The sequence below is a fragment of the Gastrolobium bilobum genome, unplaced genomic scaffold, assembly GCF_033153095.1.
Source record: "Gastrolobium bilobum isolate Gb01-03AN ecotype WA unplaced genomic scaffold, APGP_CSIRO_Gbil_v1 utg5629, whole genome shotgun sequence".
Classification (NCBI taxonomy): Eukaryota; Viridiplantae; Streptophyta; class Magnoliopsida; order Fabales; family Fabaceae; genus Gastrolobium; species Gastrolobium bilobum.
The window spans coordinates 120,103-141,776 of record NW_026897402.1 but is presented as its reverse complement, the minus strand read 5'-3'; the positions used below and the strand labels follow the sequence as shown (position 1 = coordinate 141,776).

At 33.1% G+C, this 21,674-nt stretch overlaps 3 non-coding genes across 3 annotated transcripts; all 3 read right to left on the bottom strand.

The window, feature by feature from the left end:
* Positions 1-14,733: 14,733 nt before the first annotated feature.
* LOC133306662 (small nucleolar RNA snoR77Y) lies at positions 14,734-14,820 on the bottom strand. Its single transcript, XR_009750933.1, has one exon. It is a non-coding gene; the product is annotated as a small nucleolar RNA snoR77Y (small nucleolar RNA).
* A 78-nt stretch (positions 14,821-14,898) lies between these two features.
* Positions 14,899-15,057, bottom strand: LOC133306663 (small nucleolar RNA snoR2/U65). Its single transcript, XR_009750934.1, has one exon. It is a non-coding gene; the product is annotated as a small nucleolar RNA snoR2/U65 (small nucleolar RNA).
* A 41-nt stretch (positions 15,058-15,098) lies between these two features.
* LOC133306661 (small nucleolar RNA Z112) lies at positions 15,099-15,265 on the bottom strand. The gene has a single exon (XR_009750932.1). It is a non-coding gene; the product is annotated as a small nucleolar RNA Z112 (small nucleolar RNA).
* Between the last annotated feature and the right edge of the window lie 6,409 nt (positions 15,266-21,674).

The following is a 21,674-nucleotide window of genomic DNA, read 5'->3' as shown; positions in this document are numbered from 1 at the left end:
CCCAACAAGAACTTGGAATTGCAAAGCTCTAGGATTTAGTTCCCCTTTCATTGAATAAGAGCAGCATACTGAGATTCTGGATGAGATTGATCTGGCTACCACACGATATGTTCCTCTATATCTGCATCCAATTCATCACAGTCTCCCACCAACATCAGCATCTTAGCCTTGCAACGATGTTTGGAAGTCCATTTGTCATCACAAGTGTAGCAAAGACCCATATCTCTGCGTTTTTGCAAGTATTCCTGAGATACTCTCTTGACAGGAACATTAGAAGGTAAGGATGGTAAGGAAGGTAAGCTGGGCAACCCTGGTTTCACTGGGTTAGTAGAATTGGGTTGTTCCACAATCGAAACTGGTTTCGGAGAATACTTCTTATTATTATAAGAAATGAAAGAACCTCTTAGCTCAGCAAAATGAGCCTCATATGTGATGGATAATTGCATAGCTTGATGAAGAGAGGTTGGACTATGAAGTTCAATTGCTCTTTTTAAATCTGGTTGTAAACCAGAAACAAAAAAACTCATCAATACCTCATCTGAGAAATCTGACACTTGATTGATCAGGGCTTCAAAGTCTCTAATATACTCATTAAAAGCTCCCACCTGAGACAGTTTGGATAAAACTCCACGCAAATCAGTATAAGCTGTTCCACCAAATCGTTGTTTCACGGCAAATTTCAATTTTTCCCACACCACGGCCCTGCCATGCCTTCCATCTTCATTCCTGCTAAACGAACCTTCAAGGACTCTGGTATTTTCTGCAAGCCAAAGTACAGCTCTGTGCGAAAAATCCATCCAACTGGGTCTGTACTCACAAATGAGGGTAGTTCCATTTTAATGGACTTCATGATGTTCCGTGGGTCATTCGGATCATACCGTGCATCTACTCCTCCAGCAATGTCAGTGCTCGAAGAACCTGATTGTACTTGCTCCTCTGTGCGATTTTCCCCACCCACGATGACTGCATGTATTTGCTGTAACTGAGTGTTGATGGATAAGAACTGAGTTTGATGATCGGTGAACCGTTGTTGAGTCTCCTCCAAGGTTCGATCGACACGTTGTTGGAAGGAACCTAGTTCCTCCGCCACCTTTTGAAGCCGCATGTTGCAACCGGAGAGTCAAAGAGATGAAAGCACCAATGTTAAGAGTGCAATACTCTTAAGAAATAGACACGAAGAACAGAAAGAGAATTTGGTTATTATTCAAGATAATGCCACATGTGGGCCATGTGTCCTCCTTATATACAGACACTTGCTAACAGCATTGTTAGCCATCTAACTCTAACTAACTTGCCACCTCACCCTAAACATGACTAACTAACTACCTTCAATACAATATACAGGAACTTAATGCAGTAACTCAACACAAGTCAGGTGAACTAATGTCACTCAATTACATGGTAACAAAATCTTTACTCCATAAGGGAGCACTCCTCATTCTACTTCCCCTATCCGTATCACGCAAGTGCAATCTAAATCTGTAATGTTACAAACACAAATGAAGTAAATAATAATTTGGAGTAAATACCCTTTTTAGTCCTCAGCAAATTTCACGATCCCCGTTTTAGTCCCGAGCAAATAAAAAGGCCTATCGTGGTCTCTAAAAAATTCAAAATGGACCCATTTAGTTAAAATCGTGATCCCTCACAAATTCAAAAAAGACCCATATTAGTCTCTAAAAGGGCTAAAATGGGTATATTTTAAATTTTTTAGGGACGGCGATGGACCTTTTTATTTGTTAAGAACTAAAATGGGCATCATAAAATTTGCTGAGGAACAAAAAAAAGGTATTTACTCTAATAATTAGTGTATTACATATCTTTACAATATGCAGATATCAAGCCACATGTGAATATGATTAATTAATAATTTTGGAAGTATGACAGATTACAACAACCAGATTTGAATCAGATATTTACGCTATTGAATAAATATGAATAATTTTACAAAGTCATATCTCAATTTACAGTAGCAGAGAGATTACATCATTAGCTGTTATTGATGTTGCATTTTAAATATTAATGTAGATATACTCTTATTATCATTAGCTTTCTTTTGAGATGTTCATTAGTGACTTTCCTATCAAAAGGGAGAACGAATGAGCACTAATGAAAAAAAATACATGTTCTAAAAATCCTAAATGGCCACACCTCTGATAATGGGATGGATTACAACCAATCATTATGGAATGAAATAAAAATAGAAAGTATACTAATAATTATTCATTTGTCTGTGCTCTTCTAGTCTCACTCATATTTATTCTAATATTTATATATTTTTTCTGATAACAGATGATATTAATGTCTTAGTCATACAGGTAACCTGCAAATGGAGTTTGGAGACAGCCAATGAAAGTTCATGTTCTCTGGACATAAAAGTGTCAGTTTTGGTCAAAAGTCATTAGTATTGTCCCACTCATAGTGCAGACTCATGAAAGACAGAGGATGCATCATAAGCAAAAAATTATAGAAGTAATGGAAATGTAAGAAAGGATAGGAAAAAAATGATATTGGATGAAGGTGAGAAGGATTTTCACTCAATATTACCTTGCTGTCGTAGTCACTTCCTTTCTCCTCTTTCACTGTTGTTTTGTTTTGATTTCTCCTTACGTTTTAGTTACAGAGGCATTCTTTATATAAATAGTTCATACTTATTCTATTTTATTATTCCTCCTATAATTTTATGACACATGTACCTATCATTATTACTTTTAAAAAAAATCTCAATCATCAGCTATTATCCTTCTTCTTATTAATATATATATTTTTCTTCACATATGTTATCGTTAATATTTACCAAAATTTTGCTAACATTCAGATTTATAAATCTGACGTATAATATTACATAAGTTATAGTAATCATAATCGTTAATATATATGGAACTTAAAAGATTATTTACTTATTATTTTTATAGTAAGATTATTTAAATAGTAAGATTATTTAATTTCTTATATAATCTATTTTCACATTATATGAAACTTTGTGTTTCTTGTATTTATATTATTTATTTATTTTATTATTATATTCATTTGCCATTATAAATGTTTATTTATTTATTTTTATTTTTTTCTAAATACTTGGGACGTTACACCTGCACTACTCCGGTGGTTGAGAGATAATGGAAAGCGGCGGCGCAAGGAGTTGCTGCAAGGGCAGAGCTACAACATTGCCCCTTTCTATTTAATCTTAGTTCTATTAAGTCTTTATCTTTCTTTGTTGTTTCTTTTTATTCAAGTTTGACTAAGATCGGGTGAAAGAGTACCCATATTGTAATGTAATCATGTTTGCTAAACTTTGCTATGTAATTTTCTATTAAGTCGTTTAATAAAATATTTAATATTTTCAAGTCTTGTTGACTTATTGAGAGAGAGAGCTATAAAAGAATCCAGAAAGTTATTAAGCATTGTAAAATTGACTAACAAATTAGTTAAGTATGTATAGAGATATCATTCATAACACAAAATCAAAGGAAAGTTGCACTTAATGGATTTAATCAAGGTTGTCAAATTGTGTTTCAACTCGTGGGATCGTACGATGTTGCGAGTTTTGATCCATGGATCGCTACCAGCTGAGATCGCTAAGGATCATCGCGTCAAATCGGAAAAATGGTGGAATCATTCTATCCAACCGTGCTAGACGATTTAGAAAAAAAAATGCAGGAGAATCTTTACAAATAAGCTCAAAGAAAAAGAAGAAGAAGAGAACTGCTGCAACACTGTACGCTTGCTTGCTTGCCATCTCGCTCAAAGATTCAATTTGGCAAGTTCACTCACAAAGAATGTCATACCAGGATGACAGCACAAGAACCTTGTTGGTGAGTTGGTGGATGACAAAAAAGGCTAGGGTTTTTTTGACATGGGACAAATTAAGCCCAAGTAAAAAAAGTCTAAGTTGAATGTATCTTGTTACATTTTGTTATGAGAGACAGATCGTTTACACGTTTATACAAAATTTTAAACAAATGAGAAAACATAGTAACATACTATTACAGTATTACATACATAATATATTTAAATATAAATGATATAATGTAAAATAAAAATAATAGAGATGGATATTAAAGAGTTTTAGTTAATTAAATATTCTCATACTTAAAATATAAAATATAATAAGATTCGCCCTTTTAAAATATAAAAGGTTACCCCCATATTCATATAAAAAAAAACCTTTTAAAAATTCATGTGATTTTAATATTTTATATGCACAGGTATGATCATACGATCCATTTCGATCTTATGATTTATGATATTTTTATCCCCTTCCGATCTTAGGTAAAATCTCGATCTTAACAACATTGAATTTAATAAATAAGTTAGCCATAGAGATATAAGAACTAGTATATATGTAAGCACTACTAGAAAATTCACAATCAGCAAGGGAAAAATTCCCTTGCAAAACAACCAAATTCCCTTGCAAAACCTGTCAGCGACGGAATTTGCGAGGGAACACGGTCCTTCGCTAAAACCCTCGTCGCAAATAGATTTGCAAGGGAAATTTGTCATATGACAATTCCCTCGCAAATTGCTACGGAAATTTTCCCTTGCAAAAAAATAAATTTCTCTCGCTAACAACAGACCTATCTACAGTGTTTTTCCCTCGCAGATTGCGACGGAAATTTTGAGTATAATTTCCCTCGCAAATTTCCGTAGCAGAATTTGCAAGGGGTGTATTAAATTTCCGTTGCAAAATTTGCAAGGGAACTGTTTGATTTTCCCTCGCAAAATGCAACGAATTTTGCAAGGGAACATTTTGATTTTCCCTCGCAAAATGCAATGAATTTTGCAAGGGAACATTTTGATTTTCCCTTGCAAAGTGCTACGAATTTTGCAAGGGAATTTTGAAAATTTCCCTCACAAATTCTGGAATTAAAATAAAAAAATGTATTAAACTTTTGTTAATTTTCCTGTAAACAACAAGGATTCCAAATGAACATAAATACATAAATTGAGCAACAGAAATCCAAAAAAATACTGGATAAACAATTAAATTAAAATTAAATAGTATATCAACAAAAGTGAACAACAACAACCATCAAATCTACAACTAAAATGTCTTTAAAGTTGTAGATATCTGAAGTCCTAAAAGAAGTAAAACATACAAACAACAACTAGTATGCCTCTAAAGTCCTAGCAAAGTCATCATCATCAGGGTCATCATCTGGCGCCGGTCCCTTCGACTTGTTGCAGTTGGCTTCCTTGTCCTGCATTAAAAGCCGGAGTTGTTCCTGCATTTGTTTCATAATGTCAGCTTGCTGCTTCATAAAGTCTGCTTGCTGAGTTAGCTGCTCTGTCGTTGCATGCAATTGCTCCTTCGTAGCATGCAATTGCTCCTGAATCTGGAAGTGGGACACCCTCATCCTTTTAAGCTCATCTACAAATACATTATTATAAAACAGTAAGTTAAATGTTTAAAATAAAATATTAATAGAATAGAGATTGAAAATATAAAAGAATTAACTATGCATTGAGTTTACCTGCAGAAACACTGTCAACCTGGGTAGAGGGCCGCTTACTAGGCTTCAGTCGGCTAGCATATCCTCCCAGCCCGACCACCCTTCCTTTCTTGTTGAATCCACCTGCAGCTGTAACCAATATGTTCCCATTATCGGAATAGGAGGAGCTGGATTGACCGTCTGTCGCCGCCTGTGAGGACCTCTCCTCTTCAAATTTTTGATAATTTTCCTGCAAGTAAATAAAAACCAGCACACGTATGGACATGTAAAACATGACATAAATCATCATAGAAAAAACAAACGTCAAATAATAAATGATCAAACCGCTATTAGCTTCACTTTGGGGCCTAACCACCGCCTTTGACCAGCTTCAGGCTGCTGGGAATGAGTTCGCTCGAAGGTAGCCCAATCAATCTTTTCAGGCGGCACTTCTCCAGAAGCCTCCTGGAAATACAAATGAAAATCATTAATTCATTAGTTGCAAGTACGAATTGTTGAATACCGAACTAGAAAACAATTTATACTTACTATCCTTTGTCGATGCTTGCTGATTGGAATCGAGCCTCCAGCATATGTGGGTGTGTCCTGCTTGGCCCTATTTTCCTTATTTTGAGCAGATCTCTTTTGAAACTTAGGACAGTTTTTCCATTTTTCTTTCAATTGGATTTTTAATGATTCACTACACCATGCATTTTTGCCTTTGTCATGTCTTACTTTATCCAGTTTATCTGCGAACATTGTGGTGGCTTTGTGATGCCAAGCTCTTGCCAAGTTATGGCGATCCTCGGGCAAGTGGAGATATATATACTTAGATATTAATATAATATTGAATATTCAATAACAAATAATTGATGATTATTAGTACCTAACGTTTTGTGTACCTAACGTTTTGTGTACCTAACGTTTTGTATACTTAGATATTAATATAAAATTGAATATTCAATACCAAATAATAGTCCATTATTAGTACCTAACGTGTTGTATCCTGTTTTCGAGTACGTCTGCTTGGTTTGGTTGGTATGTGTACTGTGATTTTGTTTAAAGATGCACCTTATACACACACATTGAACTCCTATGTTGTTACCCATGTTTACATAAAATTTTATGGGATTGCCTCCACTATTATACTATTCCCCCACAAGTGGAGATCAAACCACCCCACCGCTTCTCTTTCAGCTCACACAACTTCAAGTTATTTTTTCTGATCTTGTTATAATTATTTCTCCTTTTAGATATGGATAAGATCATAAATATCTAAAAGAAGTTGTATATGTACTGAAATATCTACTACAAATATTGTATCATTCTTAAAGATAATACAATCTGTGAGGGCAAAACCATGACTTAGGATGCACCGAATCCAAAATTTAATAATGACCATTCCATATCATGACATATATATAAATAGCAAGCATAAAAGATCCCTGGCTTTTACCTTGAGGGACTAAGGAAATTCTTGTATTAGTGGTGGAGTAGGTGGGTTCACCTTTACCTCTTTTGGAAAGATCTTTTATTACTTTAGATAGTGGCCTATCTGGAGTATAGTATCCCTTAAAGAAACTGCTTGAACTAGAGGACTAGATGGTTTGATTATAGACAAAACAAAGTAGGACTTGTTATAATCAGATCATGGAAATTGTGTAGATGTGAGATAAATTGTGTTTATGCATTATGTGTTGAGCATTATTATTTGTATTTAGAATTTTCCTTAACCTAATTAATAGAAGACAAGTGTCACAAATCTAATGAAAGCTGCAGGAATTATTTGATTGCTTGTTTCCACTCCATCTTTGTTCACCCCTTTTCTGCCCAAACCTTACTGAATGAGTGGAGGCCAGTTACTGAATTTCTGCCCAAAAAAGTTGTATATATAGATATTTCCTTTTAAACTTCAATGTTTGTAGTAGAGGGCTTATTACCATAAAGGCCTAGAGGGATCCATGGCATAGGTATGAAATTGGACAGGTATGAAATTGGACAGGGTTGAACTACTGAATTTACTCTATAATGTAAATGAGTCCTTCCTTCAAACAGAAGTCAAAACCAGCACTAAACTTTAGAGGAAAAGTAAACATTAATATTTAATAGCTCGAGCAAAACAACACGATTGAAATGTCAATGAAGGATATTAGAGCAAAATGAGAAAATAAAATTCTAAAACATAGAAGATGAAAGGCAGAACCATACCACCAGACTAAAAATAATAGCGGAATTGGGGTTAAAAATCTATATATCCGGTATGCTTTCCTTGAAAAAGTTTTCAAGCCTTAATATGAAACATTGTTAATGAATTTTCTATCCTACATATTTTTTTGTAACATAAAGCAGCATGTTCACAAGAGACTAAGCAAAAAAACGCACAGATGAAACTTTCTTATTAGATTAACACACACAGATGTTGCAAAAAAATGCAGCTGGCTTCAAGATTAACCTACATCCACATTATTTGTGCATAAAAAACCTTTCATCTTCTTAGAACAGGTGCTTGTTACAAGGAAACCGAAACATTTGACATCAAATATGCTAAACTATGCACACTGAGCTAACGCAAGTCACTCATAGAAAAAGTGGAGAAGGGCTTTTAGACAATTCATCAAAAAGTTAACATACAAGTAAAACTTAGGTTATGAAACTTCAACACAACCCAAATGCTTTCACAAGCCCAAGCTCAAGCTTTAAACCCAAGACTCAGAGGGAAAAAAACACAGAAACAGAAATGCAAAAGTGAAAAACAGTAAATGAAAAAGGGTAATGAAGAAAATAGGAAGAGGTGCCAAAGTGAAAAAGAGGCGAACTTGCGAAGGGGTTACCGCCACGGGACACGGTGGTTGCGAAGAAAGGCGAACTGAAAGTGAAAAAGAATGCACCTTGCAGAGAGGAAAAGTTAAAAGGAATCAGATATTAGGGTGTAGAGGTGAGCTATGAATATGGACAACTCATTACCTTGGAAGAGGTGAGCGCCGGACGGACCACCGGAGAGACCCACTTGAAGGCCGGAGAGACCGTAAGGAACCAAAAGGAGACCACCGGAGAGACCCACTTGAAGGCTAGAGAGACCGTAAGGAGCCAAACAATTGAAGAGTGAAAGTGAGGGAAATTAGAGTGGGAGAGGAAAAATTAGAGGGACGATGCAGTGAAATGAGAGCGGTGAAAGTGAGACCGAAAGGGAAAAGAGAGGGATTTTTTAACCTAACACCTATATCCTAAAACATAGAATAAAATCTAAAAAAGAAAAAAATTCTACACAATAGGTAAACAAAAAAAATATTAAATTAAAAAATAGAATACATAGGATATAATATTAATAATAATAAAAAATAATAAAAAACATGATTATAAAAAAGAAATATATATATATATATATATATATATATATATATATATATTAATAAAGCAGTGTTTTAAAAATCCACCCAGCCTCCCGGGTTGACCCGAGTCAACCCTGACCTCTTCCCTCTGAGGGTTGGAGTCACAAGTTGGACTCTATATGCCCATCGACCCCTCCGACCCTCAAAACCCGGCCTGGTTTCAGTAACTCTCGGGTCATAGGGGTCAGAAGGGGTCACTGCATTTTTTTTAAAAGAAATAAATTCCATGAAACAACGTTGTTTTATTAAAAAAAATAACATAAAAATTTCACTTAATTATATATATATATCTTTAATGTATAATAATAATTGAAATTTTATTTAATTAAAATATTAGGTATAATTTATTTTATTTACAATATTTATTAACATATCTTTTATCTATAATATATATTAAAATTTAGGGAAAGGATATTGGAACAACCAATTAGTGTTACTACCAATCAATTCTCACTATTGAACAATTTTTACACACACCTTAAATATCAACAGAGTCTTATCTTTCCTATGACTAGCTGACATAGACACTACTGTCACTACATGCACTCAATGTCTGCCACAAGGGATGCAGCTACATATTTAATGACTTTTTCTCATACGCATGATGTGGCGACCAATTAATGCCCTTGCCCCTTTTAAATTTGATTTATATATTATTTTTGAATTTTGTGAGGAAATATATTCCATCTTTCCCTCGCAATTTGCGAGGGAATATATTCCCTCGCAAATTGTGAGGGAATTTGAGAGTGAATATAATCCCTCGCAATTTGCGAGGGAATTTGCGAGGGAATCGTCATAGACTTAGGATGTTTGCAAGGGATTTAAATTCCCTCGCAAATTGCGACGGAAATACAACCGATCTGCAAGGGATTCTGCGACGGTGTTGTAGTAACGGAAAATTCGCCTATTTTCCGTCCCAATTGTATTTCCCTTGCAAATTCCGTCGCAATTTGCAAGGGAAATTTTCCCTCACAAATTTCCCTTGCTATTCGCGACTTTTCTAGTAGTGAAGATTGGTGAGAGTCCCTGTATACATGAGTGTTCTGCTTACTGATAGAGGATTGCTATTACAATATTGAGGAAATTAATCCCAACCTATCTTTTGATACTTGAAACTTATCTTTTCAATTGTTTTTTCGTAGTTAATCAATAGTCTTAGCTTAGTTTAACCATTAGTCTTAGTTTAGTTTATAGTCATTATTGTTACTCGTATTGCTTCAATTGGAGTCGTGTTTTAATTAATCTCTATGAGAATAGTACTTGGACTCGCACATCCACTTTATTACTTGTGACACGTGCACTTGTGTGATTATATATGTTTTATTGCAAAACTGCACAACAATACACAAGTTAAATTAATTATCTCATGCCTTTATTTATATGTTGTTATTATGACTGGTGTTATAACCCTTTATGCAGGAAAGTGAATTTAATGGTGGAGTGATATTTTTATCTTACCTCGTTTGGGGATATGTTTCAAGTCCTCAAAGAGGAGGAGCTAGCACTACAAGAGAAAAGGAGTATGCTTAGTCCACTTGGAACATTTAGAGTTGCATGTTAGGTTTTGGAGTATTATGTACTTGTAGAAGTATTTTGATGGAACTTGTATTTTTTGGATAAGGCTTGTAAATATGGCCTATGTATTTATATTCAAGTTTATGAATATTGGCATGTAATTTAAGTGCTTAAATACTATGAACGATGCATTTCATTAGGACACAAGTATGAAAATGTATATGATGTATATGTATTGGTCTTGAAGCTTTTTTGGTTGAATCCATTAATGGATCTTTCGGAAATGAATGTATGAAGTGTTGGATTTCATCTATATAATTAAACTATGGTCAATTAGGTGATAGGGCTCAGTTGATGACCAAGAATGGGGTCTAGGGAACAAAAGGAAGCCCATTGTTTCTGCCTTAGCGTGTTAAAACGCGTTATATGGGCGTTTTAATGCTCTATGACAGGGAATACTCCTTGATGTTCTGTCCCAATGCGTTAAAACGAGCTGGTAGGGAATTTTAACGCGACAGGCTTTGAGTGGAGCATGTTAAAACGCGCCAGGCTTCGAGTGGAGCACGTTAAAACGCTCTATCCAAGGAAAAGAATACTTGTTAGGCTGTTTTGCGCATTACAAGACATTTGAATGCTCTGGAACAGTGTTGATTTCCCATTTTTTTAACCTCCAATATTTTGTGGGACACTTGGTTTAAGGTTGTAAGCTTGTGTAAGACTTTTCTACTTAGTATAATCATTATAACTAATGAGTTAGATGTTAATAAACGTGAAATGAATGTGTTATGTAAAAAAGAAAAAATTATTCACATTCTCACCATAACTATCTTTTGTTTCACAATCTTATATATCATGAGATCATCTTAGTTCCAATTATGTGAAAAAAATTATTCCAGCTACGTTTAATACCATAATTAAGTTAATAAGCTGGGTGCACATAAGGTGTTAAAAAAAAGAATTAAACTGGTAATAGATTTGTATTTATGCATCAAAAGAGTCAAAAACCTAAAGAGCCATTTCGATGGATCTCCTAAGCCAAATATGGAAAAATTCATTTTGAGGGGTCGAAGATGATGGGCATTGTAATTCCGAGATCTCATGTATCTGACTTTGGATGAAATTGCTGACTCTGGGCAAGTTCGAATGATTCTAGCATCTATCAACATTAAGTTCAAAATTGGGAAATTGTTTAACGGTTTGCTGGCTATGCAATTGCAATTCATGAACTTGTTGGGTGAATCTCTTAGTCTAATATTTTCTGCCATTGATCAATAAAAGCACCAATATAGTAGAAGGTTAGAGGGTGTTTGGTAGGGGAGTTTTGATGTGTTGCCTGGGAAACTGCACATGGGATTCAAAGAAAGCAGAGTTCGGTAGGGGTTTTGAAAATATTTGCCTAGGATTCTAATTTGCATGGAAAAGTGACATTATGTTAAAATTGAGAGCAAATCACCACTTGAGAATACCACCGAGAGGGTGGTGTTCTGATTTGTATGGGAAAGCTACGTTTGCTTTTTTTTTCAATTCTTTTTTTTTTCAGCTTTATAGAGAGTTAAAAAAAATTACTCTTTAGGTAAGGGTCACTTTCATAATTTCACCGCATTTTCCCATCAATATTTTACCTTCAACCAAACATAGACTCAAGAAACTTAAACTAATTTTTTCGGTAATATTTCGACCTACCAAACAACTTTTTTTTAACTTTTTCAGTAAATTCACTTTCCCACCATATTCCCAGTAATTGTGATTCCTAGATAAAAATTTTTTTCTACTCTATCAAATGCCCCCTTAGAGTTTAACAATTGAAAATAAAGAGGGATACATAGAGAAAGAATTTGATGAAATTGATCTATTACAATAAAATTACATTTAGGCTAAAATTACTCTTTGGGTTTAAATAACCCACTATATAGTTACGCATGAGTGGGATCCTGATAGCCCTTCTGTTACGACTAGGTATTCCATGGTCCAGGAGCAGGTGGTCTTTATTAGGGATGTGCATGGGTCTGAATCGAATTTTTTGAAAAACCGAATCGAATTAGTTTAAACGGTTCGGTTCAGAAGTGATTTAGTTCGCTTCGGGTCGACCCTATTTTGAAAAGAAAAAAAATAAAAATTTTTAAAAAATAAAGTAATAAAAATCAATTTGGTTTGGTTCGGTTCAAAAATGGTTCGGTTCTTGAATTGATTCTAAAAACCAGTTCGATACATGAACTGATTTTTAAAATCGATTATTTTAAATGCAATTCGGTTCGGTTCAATTTTTTGATTATTTTTCACATCCCTAATCTTTATGTTATATTTTTTTTTGGGGGGTGGGGGGGGGGGGGGGGGGGGGGGGGGGGGGGGGGGGGGGGGGGGGGGGGGGGGGGGGGGGGGGGGGGGGGGGGGGGGGGGGGGGGGATTTTGTTAAAAAATCAAGGATAAAATGAGAATTGTCTGTGAGGCTTTTTAATTTGGTTCCACACCATATTAGAAAATTCGTTCTTCTGATCAGACTCCAATATAGAACTAGGGCTGCCAAGGGTATTTATCAACCGAAACTATACCTTAATGACAATGTATCATATTAGAAACAATAAATGCATGTATTCTCTTAAGTATCTATTCAATTTTTTTAAAAAAATAAAATAATTTTGGATCTTCAATAAAAATTACAAAGCTCATTTTAATTTCTATAAAAAAAATTGACTTGATTTATCTGAAATTCAAAATAGACCTAGCAGTTGAAATCATGATTCCAAAAACTCCCATATTAATCTCTCGAAATGACTAACATAAATCTATTTTAAATTTCAGAAACCACGAGTCAGACTTTGTTTTCTAAAGTATTAAATTGAATCTACAATATTTATTGAAAACACAAAATTACTTTACTCTTAAAAAATAATATATTCTTGAAATATGAACGTAATCGGTTTTATGGGAAAATGCAGCTTGTCTATTGTGCTCATGCAAATTGAGCTCGTTAGCCTTAGATTCAATTTAAGGATTTCTTATTTTTCTACATTTTGAGTATTCCTCTATTTTATTTTTATTTTTTTCCTAGTTCCATCTGACTTCTAGAGCAAAGGGAGATCCAACACAAAATATCAGTGTTATTAATGTTGAATACATTGTTTGCCCCGAACAATAATTCGCAGGAGTGTGCATAGAGTGATTTTGATAAAAATCAAACTAAACCAGTTTTAAACAATTTGGTTTTCAAATCAAACTGATTTTCTTTTTTTAAAATTGGTTTTTAATTTTTCAAATGATTTAAAACTGATTTAAAACTAATTTTAAATCAAAACCGGTTATGAACCATAAACCGATTATCAAGTTCAAAACTGCTTTTATAACAAATTCGCTATTTTTACAAGTAGTCGTTTGTTTCTCCGGTTATAAGTAGGTGACCAACTATTTCTTGCAAGAATATTTATTGTTTTGGATTTCGCCGGACAAAATGATTCTTATAAAAATTGTTTCATATTATTTTTATTTTAAGAGTGATTAGTAGAAGAATAGTTGAATTATTTTAAATTATTAAAAAAATTATTCTTCGTTTTCTCAATATTTATATTACTAAGAGTTTCATTAGAACTGATGGAGAAAGGTATAGGTAAAGGTATTCAAAATGTCCAAAAGAATCAAATCAATTCATAACCAAATTGCTCAATTTATTTTATAAACTGATTATTTACCAAACCATAAAAATAATTGATTATCTATGATTATCTAGTAAATCCATTGTGAATTGTCCTTTTAACTATGTTGATTTATAATCTTAAACATCTGGTAGATGTTAAGCCAATTAATTAATTTGGTTATCCTTTTCCATATGATTTTTTAACTTCATTTTCGTTGCCTTGTCAGTTGTCAAGTTGTAAGTTTATGAGTAGTTTTGTTATGAATAACCAATTTATCCAATTGTTATGGATAACCAATTTTTCCAAGAAAATGTAGTTGTATACGAAATCGGTTATTAAAAATAATGGATTTTTAAAATGTGAAGCAGTTTTGTAATGAATTAGTTTGATTCTTTTAGACATTTTAAACGCCTCCATGGTGGTCGCACACATCAGGAATAAGATAAAAAAATATATAGCAACTTTATCAGCATTGATACTCAGGTTTATTTCACAAACAGTAGGCCGGCACTTCTCTTAGAGAAGGGCTAATGCTTATGTTCTGTTTGTTGGCTTTGTCAGTAGTAAGGTTGCATTTTAGCATTTTATTGCAAAATTATGGGATGTCTCTAAAAAAACCATTGGGATTGTAATTTAGGGCATATTCCCAGTTATGAAATGGGTTTTGATTAATGCAATAAAAAAATCAATTTTAAACATTATTGAAAAGTAGGTCCATCAACCAAAATCAGTTTTGAATCCAACCCACAATGCAAATGACATTTCAAAAGGAAGCCTCGGAGTCAGCCAGAAATTCACATCAAAGGTAAATTTGTTCAGACGGTAATTCCAATTCAATTTAGTCGTCATCGGCTTCATTGACACAAACACACACAAAAACATAAAATAAAATAAAAAAAGCATAAAAACATACGAGTTGGAAAAAGAGAACATAAATGTAATCGCACAAATCGGCTCCGCAGATCATAAAATATTGGATCCACAGATTCCTATCAGGGTGCGAAACAAATGAATTTCACTCTTGCTTTTGGTCCAATCATAGCATCGCAGGTCAATGCAAATATATAGCTACCAGCGACGTGGCATTGGACCTAAACCTAAAAATAAAAATAAAATAAAGGATAAAAAAAAAAAACCCTCAGCCACCCGTTTCAAATCAACCACACAGCACCGCAAAGAATGTTCTCGACCGATGGGATTTGCCATCGGTGGATGAGAACATTCTTTGAAACCGGTGCTGCTTTTTGGAGTGTCATACGGCACTTCCTATCAATTTTTGGGAGATCCTCCTCACAGGGTCTATCATCTATGTATTTAACACAAAAATAAATAAAACACCCCAAAAAAATCTGACCTGAACCGCTCCACAGACACCATATACCAGAAAACAGATGCAAAACAAAAGAGAACAAAGGCAAAGTGAAAGAGTAGGGTTTCGGAGGTGACATTTATAGCCGTGTTTGCTGATAGTGCGGCGTTAGGGTTAAGGCCTTGCGTTTGTTTTGAATGTGAATTTTTTTTTTTAAAAATAAAATACAATTTATTGGGTTTTCTTCTATGAAAGCCCAAAAGGCCTAAACGAAGAGGGCTTTCATTTTTAGGCCTGCAGAGAATTTTCCTTAACCAAAATAAATAGAATCAGGCCTCTCACAACTAGGCTTTGTAAAATATGAGCCAGGCTCGACTATACCATAATATCATGAACCTTTTCTTAGCTACTCCAATTGGAATCGGGCTAAGAAATAACTATCATCCCTTACCTAAGGCCCAATACATCCAAAGACAGAAATAAGAATAACGGGCTTTTTATTTTCCTATGCTTTATTTTCAATGTTTTTTTTTTTTTTTTCCCAGTTGAGATAAGAAAAGTAAACAAAAATAAAAAATAAATAAAATAGCCCCTTTAAATAGGTGATCTGGATAAAATATAATATGATAGGTCCATCAAAAGCTAAAATTCATAGAACAAGGCCCAAATCCACCAGGCTCCGAGCATAACTTCAGAGATAAGAAAGCAATTACAGGAACTAATAAAGATCCACCATGTCATTGAACAAATAAACATAAGACAGCACCAGCTTGCCACCACTCTACCAAAATAGCTTGATATAATGAGATAAGGCTATAGAAGCACCAACTGAACCTACAGTCCAGGAGCTGCTAATCAGAAGTCATACCGCCTTCCTAAGGCGGCATCAGATTCACTATATAAACACATGGTACATGCCCAGGTATATCAATCTAATTCAGTAAGAATACACATAAAACCTGACATTGATATTAACTTGAGCGTCGGAGTGTCATTGCAAGTACCCCAGTCAGGATCATTGCGCCAATGGTGAATCATACATCACCCATCATCTACAACTATCTCAAGCCCACGAAACAGACAGCCCTACACAAAATCTTCTCACCTCAACTGTGTGTGATTAGGCCCATATTGTATTGGTCTAATCAATAGGGGTGTGGATGGTTTGTTTTGGTTCATTTTTTTCTATATTGAACAGATCTCCACCAGTAAATTGATTTGATTCAGAAAAATCGATTTGATGTTAAAAAGTGATTTGATTTTTGAATCTATTCAGAGAAAATAATTCAGTTCTTAAATCATTTTGAAAAAATATGATATAATTTGATGTGTTTTGCGCTTTAGTTCGGTTAATTTAGATTTTTCATACTTCTAAAAGTGGGTATGATTTGATTCGGTTCATTTAGATTTTTCATACTTCTAGAAATGGATATGGTTCAATTCAATTTTATCTTTAACCCGAATCGAACCGAATTGATAAAGTAGTTTGGTTCAATAACCAAGCCTATTTTAAAAAGGTGATTTGATAAAAAAAAAATATTTGATTCTTAAATTAGAAAAAATATAATTCTTTTAAAAATCCATTCGGTTGTCAGTAACAAAAAGCATATAGTAATTAGGTCAGAATAAAAAATTCATTGGTCTTATTTCAAGCATTTTACAGCACAAGGGAATAAACAAAAAAGAAAAGTATTTAATTTAGATTTATTAAAATGTATTGGCTTCCTTTGGGGACACAAATGTTCAATGGAAGCAAATATGGTATAAAGCCAAATTCTCATCCTTGCAGCTATTCTCAGTTGCTTACTTTATACACTCTCCACAGTAAAGCCCACTCCCCAACAATGGCGAACATATAATATTGTCTTATGAATAATTTTGTTCTCAATTCAATTCTGTTGTCTCCTTTGCCCACCGCTCAGTGTTTGTAAGGGACTAATGGTTATTCTTCAATTATCATTATTTTATTTTATGTTTTCAATTCCGATGTCTCCTCAAAACTTTAATTCTCTATTTAAACATAAGATTACAATTCAAAATGCACTTATTCATCAACGAAATAACACATTCGTTTAATATGAAAAGACACGTATCAGTTTGACGATAAAAAAACACACCTTTTCAAATCAAACTTCTTATTCATAAATATAATTAATTCCAACATTTTATTGGTGTGTTCCTAAGGAGGTATGCCCAGCATCCTCAATCAAGTCCTCCTAGGTCTAGCTACTACGCATGAATAATTAAATTCTCACCTTGGATTGTGCATACATAATATTTTTGGTTACATATGCTCATTAAGGTAAAGACAAACAACCTTTTCTTTGGATCTTCACATACAAGGGTCCCAACTAAAAGAAAATTAGCTAGCAAAAAGTTCTCTTTTAATTGCTTAATATAGACTATCTAGTCTAAGATAATAATATCTTATAGTTAATGATATGTGTGAAAGTAGAACTAAAGGAGGGAAAAAATTGTATTGGCTGTGCCCCCACTTCCACTTCTTCCGTGATTGGCTCGTGTAATATGGATTCTATTTTTGTGATGTGTCACCACGTTATTGGCATATGGCACGTGGGACTAGCACAAATCGAAATCGTACATAATTATATGTTGTCTTTTTTTCCATTAATCTTTTCTTAATGTTCGTATGGATAATCAAAATTAAGCTGATACGAAATAAAAAATTTAGGATTTGTCGGCAAAGTCAAATTTTAGCGCTGTCGAATGCATCAATTCAGGTAGGAAAATTTGGCTAATATTGCAGGGGACATGGTTATGACCCTAGGGCCCTAAGGTCGTGCAGGGTCATTTTTATTGTTCTTCTCGTCAAAGGCATGTACATCACTTGTATCTTGTCGAGCTATATCATTCTTTTTTTTTTCTTTTTTTTTTTTTCAAAAAAGTTACAATATTGGAGATGCATTACCATTCTTTTTTACCTGTTCCAGCATTTCTCGTTTAAGTTGCTAGCTAAGATAAAATAAATTTTTTTTTTTTTTGGAAATAAGATAAAATATATTTTACTAAAAGAAACGGGCCATTTTTTATGATGTGGTTTTGCGTAAGCTCACACGTGTAAGTCTTTTGCATCAGTGTAACGGAGTTTTGGTGATTTGATAAATCGATCAAGACAATTAGTACTTTAAAAGTGTTTTAAATTTAATAACGATGGCAGATGACAAGATCACAAGACGCATACATATGGTGGGTGTTGTCGTTTTTTCAATCATAAATTTATATAAAAAATGTGAACGGTACTTTCCCACTTTCTCTAGATCAAAATATGGACTATGTTTTTTTTATTCCAAACGCAACCAGACATTTGAAAATAAATAAATAAAGAATAAATACTCATTTTGATTCTTAAAAGGATAACGTCAAATTTTTAAAAGATAAATGAATCAATTTAATATTTTTTAATTTTAAAATATGAGGTCAGATTTTTTTGTTGTTCCATAAATTATGTGTTTGAGAGACTAAATTAATATTGATTTCTTTATATGACTAAATTGACGTTATTCTCAATCTTTTCGAAAACTAAAGTAATGTCATATATTTTTTAAGAACTAAAATTATAATTTATTCATAAATAAAAATGAATGCAGCGCCATCGATTTTGAATATGTTTTTCTTATTTTTAATTCAACTAATTTAAATTTTAACTTAATATTTATAACTTGTAGCTTCTTCTATTCATTAAGAATTGATATAACTTCAGAAAAATAAGTATATACGAATATGAGTTTTCGTAAATTAAAATATAATTCAATAAAAGTGCTTTCCAAATTCCAAGTAAAATCCTTCTCGTCTTTATTATAAAATGTTATTGCATTTTTAGCTTTAATTTCTAAGATTTTGATATATTAGATAAAATAAAGTATTTTTCCTGTATTAGAAACTTGAGTAGATTAATTAACGTTATTGCTACGAATAATTATTTAATAAATAACAAGTAGGTTATTATATACTTTTAAAGTTGTAGAAAAAACACACCTAACAGAAAAATATTAGAAAGTGAGACATCACCGATGATCTTTGAATTCTTAAATAATGAGAATGTTGGGTTGGTTGCAAATCAATTTCCAAGCTAATTATGTTACCTTGGCATGGTTTTAAGGTTTGCTTGAAAATTAAGCCACAATTGATCAATATATACACACAAACACCCCATATTTATTATGTATAGGCAGGCATGCAATGACTTGAGTGGCTACTATGAAAAGTCGTTAAAATATTAATTTTTAATCTTTTATAGTCGGCATAAAAATTATATTATTTTTAATTAGATCGATCAGACAAATAACTGAAATAAGTAAGTCGAAAACTGCGTAAATTAATTTGAACAGAACTTTGATTATGTATATGGCTTAAATTTTTTTTTACCTGAATAGTCTTCTTCTTCTTAAAAAAAAAAAAAGAACAATCGGGTTTACTTTCACTGTTTTACATATCAACAGATGACATAAGGGTTTAAAGTTTTTTCTTAGAAGATAAAATTACCTACTATACATACATAATAATGTGTGAAGTTTCGTGTTTTTTTCCCTCTCTTCTTCTCAAATGGCCCCATATGAGCTCTCACATTTTTATATATGTGTAAGAGATAATTTTATCTCCTGTAACGTGAGAACTTAAACTCATAATTTAATTGCCAAGAAAATCATTCAACAAAAGAGGACAATTTATATTTCAATCTTCTATTTTTTTTGGTTACAAATATTTCAACCTTTACTTATATATTGAGACACCACAACTTGTTCCTATTTTCTTAGCAAAACAACAAGCTATCTATAAGTCATAATTGACCGCTTATTAGCACTTTTTTTAAGGGTAGAAGCCCACTTTAGCTTTTGAATAATGGGAAGGAGCTTTATGTCCTACTAGCTTCTAGGTCAGCGTATGCTACTTGTATATATAATACACAATCATGCCATTAGTGCACATATATTCAAACTTTACTGAACATAGAACACACTATTTTCTAGGCGCAAGCCATGATACATATGAAGAATGAACTTGATACAACATGTCAAACAACAAGAGTACATAAGTAGTGCTTGAAAGACTTATGGCATGTTGATGAGAATCATGAGATGGTGTTTGCGAGTTGGGAGACAGAATGGGACCCTATACACAACCCATAGTTTGTCTTTCATCACTCCTTTGTTGAAGGGTCAACCTCAGTGTCTACGCTTTAGCCTATCCGAGCTCCAACATCGCCATCATTTCTCAAAGAGTCATGGATCGATGAACAAAAAATTGGTGACCTCTATTTGATGAAAGAGAGAAGTGAATGGCACTGTGTGCACGCAGCAAAAGCATGTTTGTCTACAACTCTTATGTGTTTTTGTCTGTGCTTTGATTCCTTTTCTCCTTTCTAGAAATTTGAATTATCAAAACTTACATTGCATGCTATCTGCTATCATTGGTTTTCTAGATGCACACGTGTTAAGGGTACATTCATATGTACCTATATCCTTCTTTCTTCATCGGTGCATGCATGCATCTTCGGACAACATAGGAGTCATTTTTCATACGGGGGTCATTTCACAAAGGGATTTATTATTTTTATCTTACATAAGAAAAAATTTATTTCCTACACACGCATATTCAAGATGAGTTTCACTTTACTTTTTCTCTCTCTTCTCTTAAAAGTGGACCTCACTTATACAAATAAGTCAGTAGGAGATAATTATTATCTCTTATTACATGAGAAAAATATTACCCTTTTATAAAACGTCAAAACAAAAAATGACGTGTATAAAGTAAAAACAATTATTCTTTTTTCTGAAAAGTAGATTTTTTTTTAATGCCCCTGTCAAAAAAATTTAAAGTGTTCATTCGAATGGAAGTCAAATAAAAATAAATAAATAAATTTATTTTATCAATTTGGCCTCGAGTAAATGTCGAAAATTTTGACAGACGACCACCGGATGCATTTTTTTAACACCCAAATTTATTTGTTAAAAAATTAGAATGGATTCTACTTAGGATATGCTAAATTACAGAAAATAATTAACTTATTTAAATAAGAAAAGAATTGAAATCCTACAATTATTTATTATAGTAATTTTTAAATCAGAATAAATTATATTAATTTTAAATTAAATCTGATTATTTGATTAAAATCAGTAAAATATTCAGTATGATAAATCACAATAACTTCTAAATTCCTAGATTTACAACTATACATGGCAATCAATTTTGTATATTTTCAAAATCTTTTTTGTGTGTGGACTGGATCTCGTTAATTTGATTTTTAATTAGTATAAAATAAAAGTTTATGTGTATCACATAAAGTAGAATAGATTAGCTCATGGGAAATACCATTATTTTTTGTGTGGCAATACAGTTATGCTGCTGCTTATGCAAGGTTTAGCAAAAACTTGTTGCTATT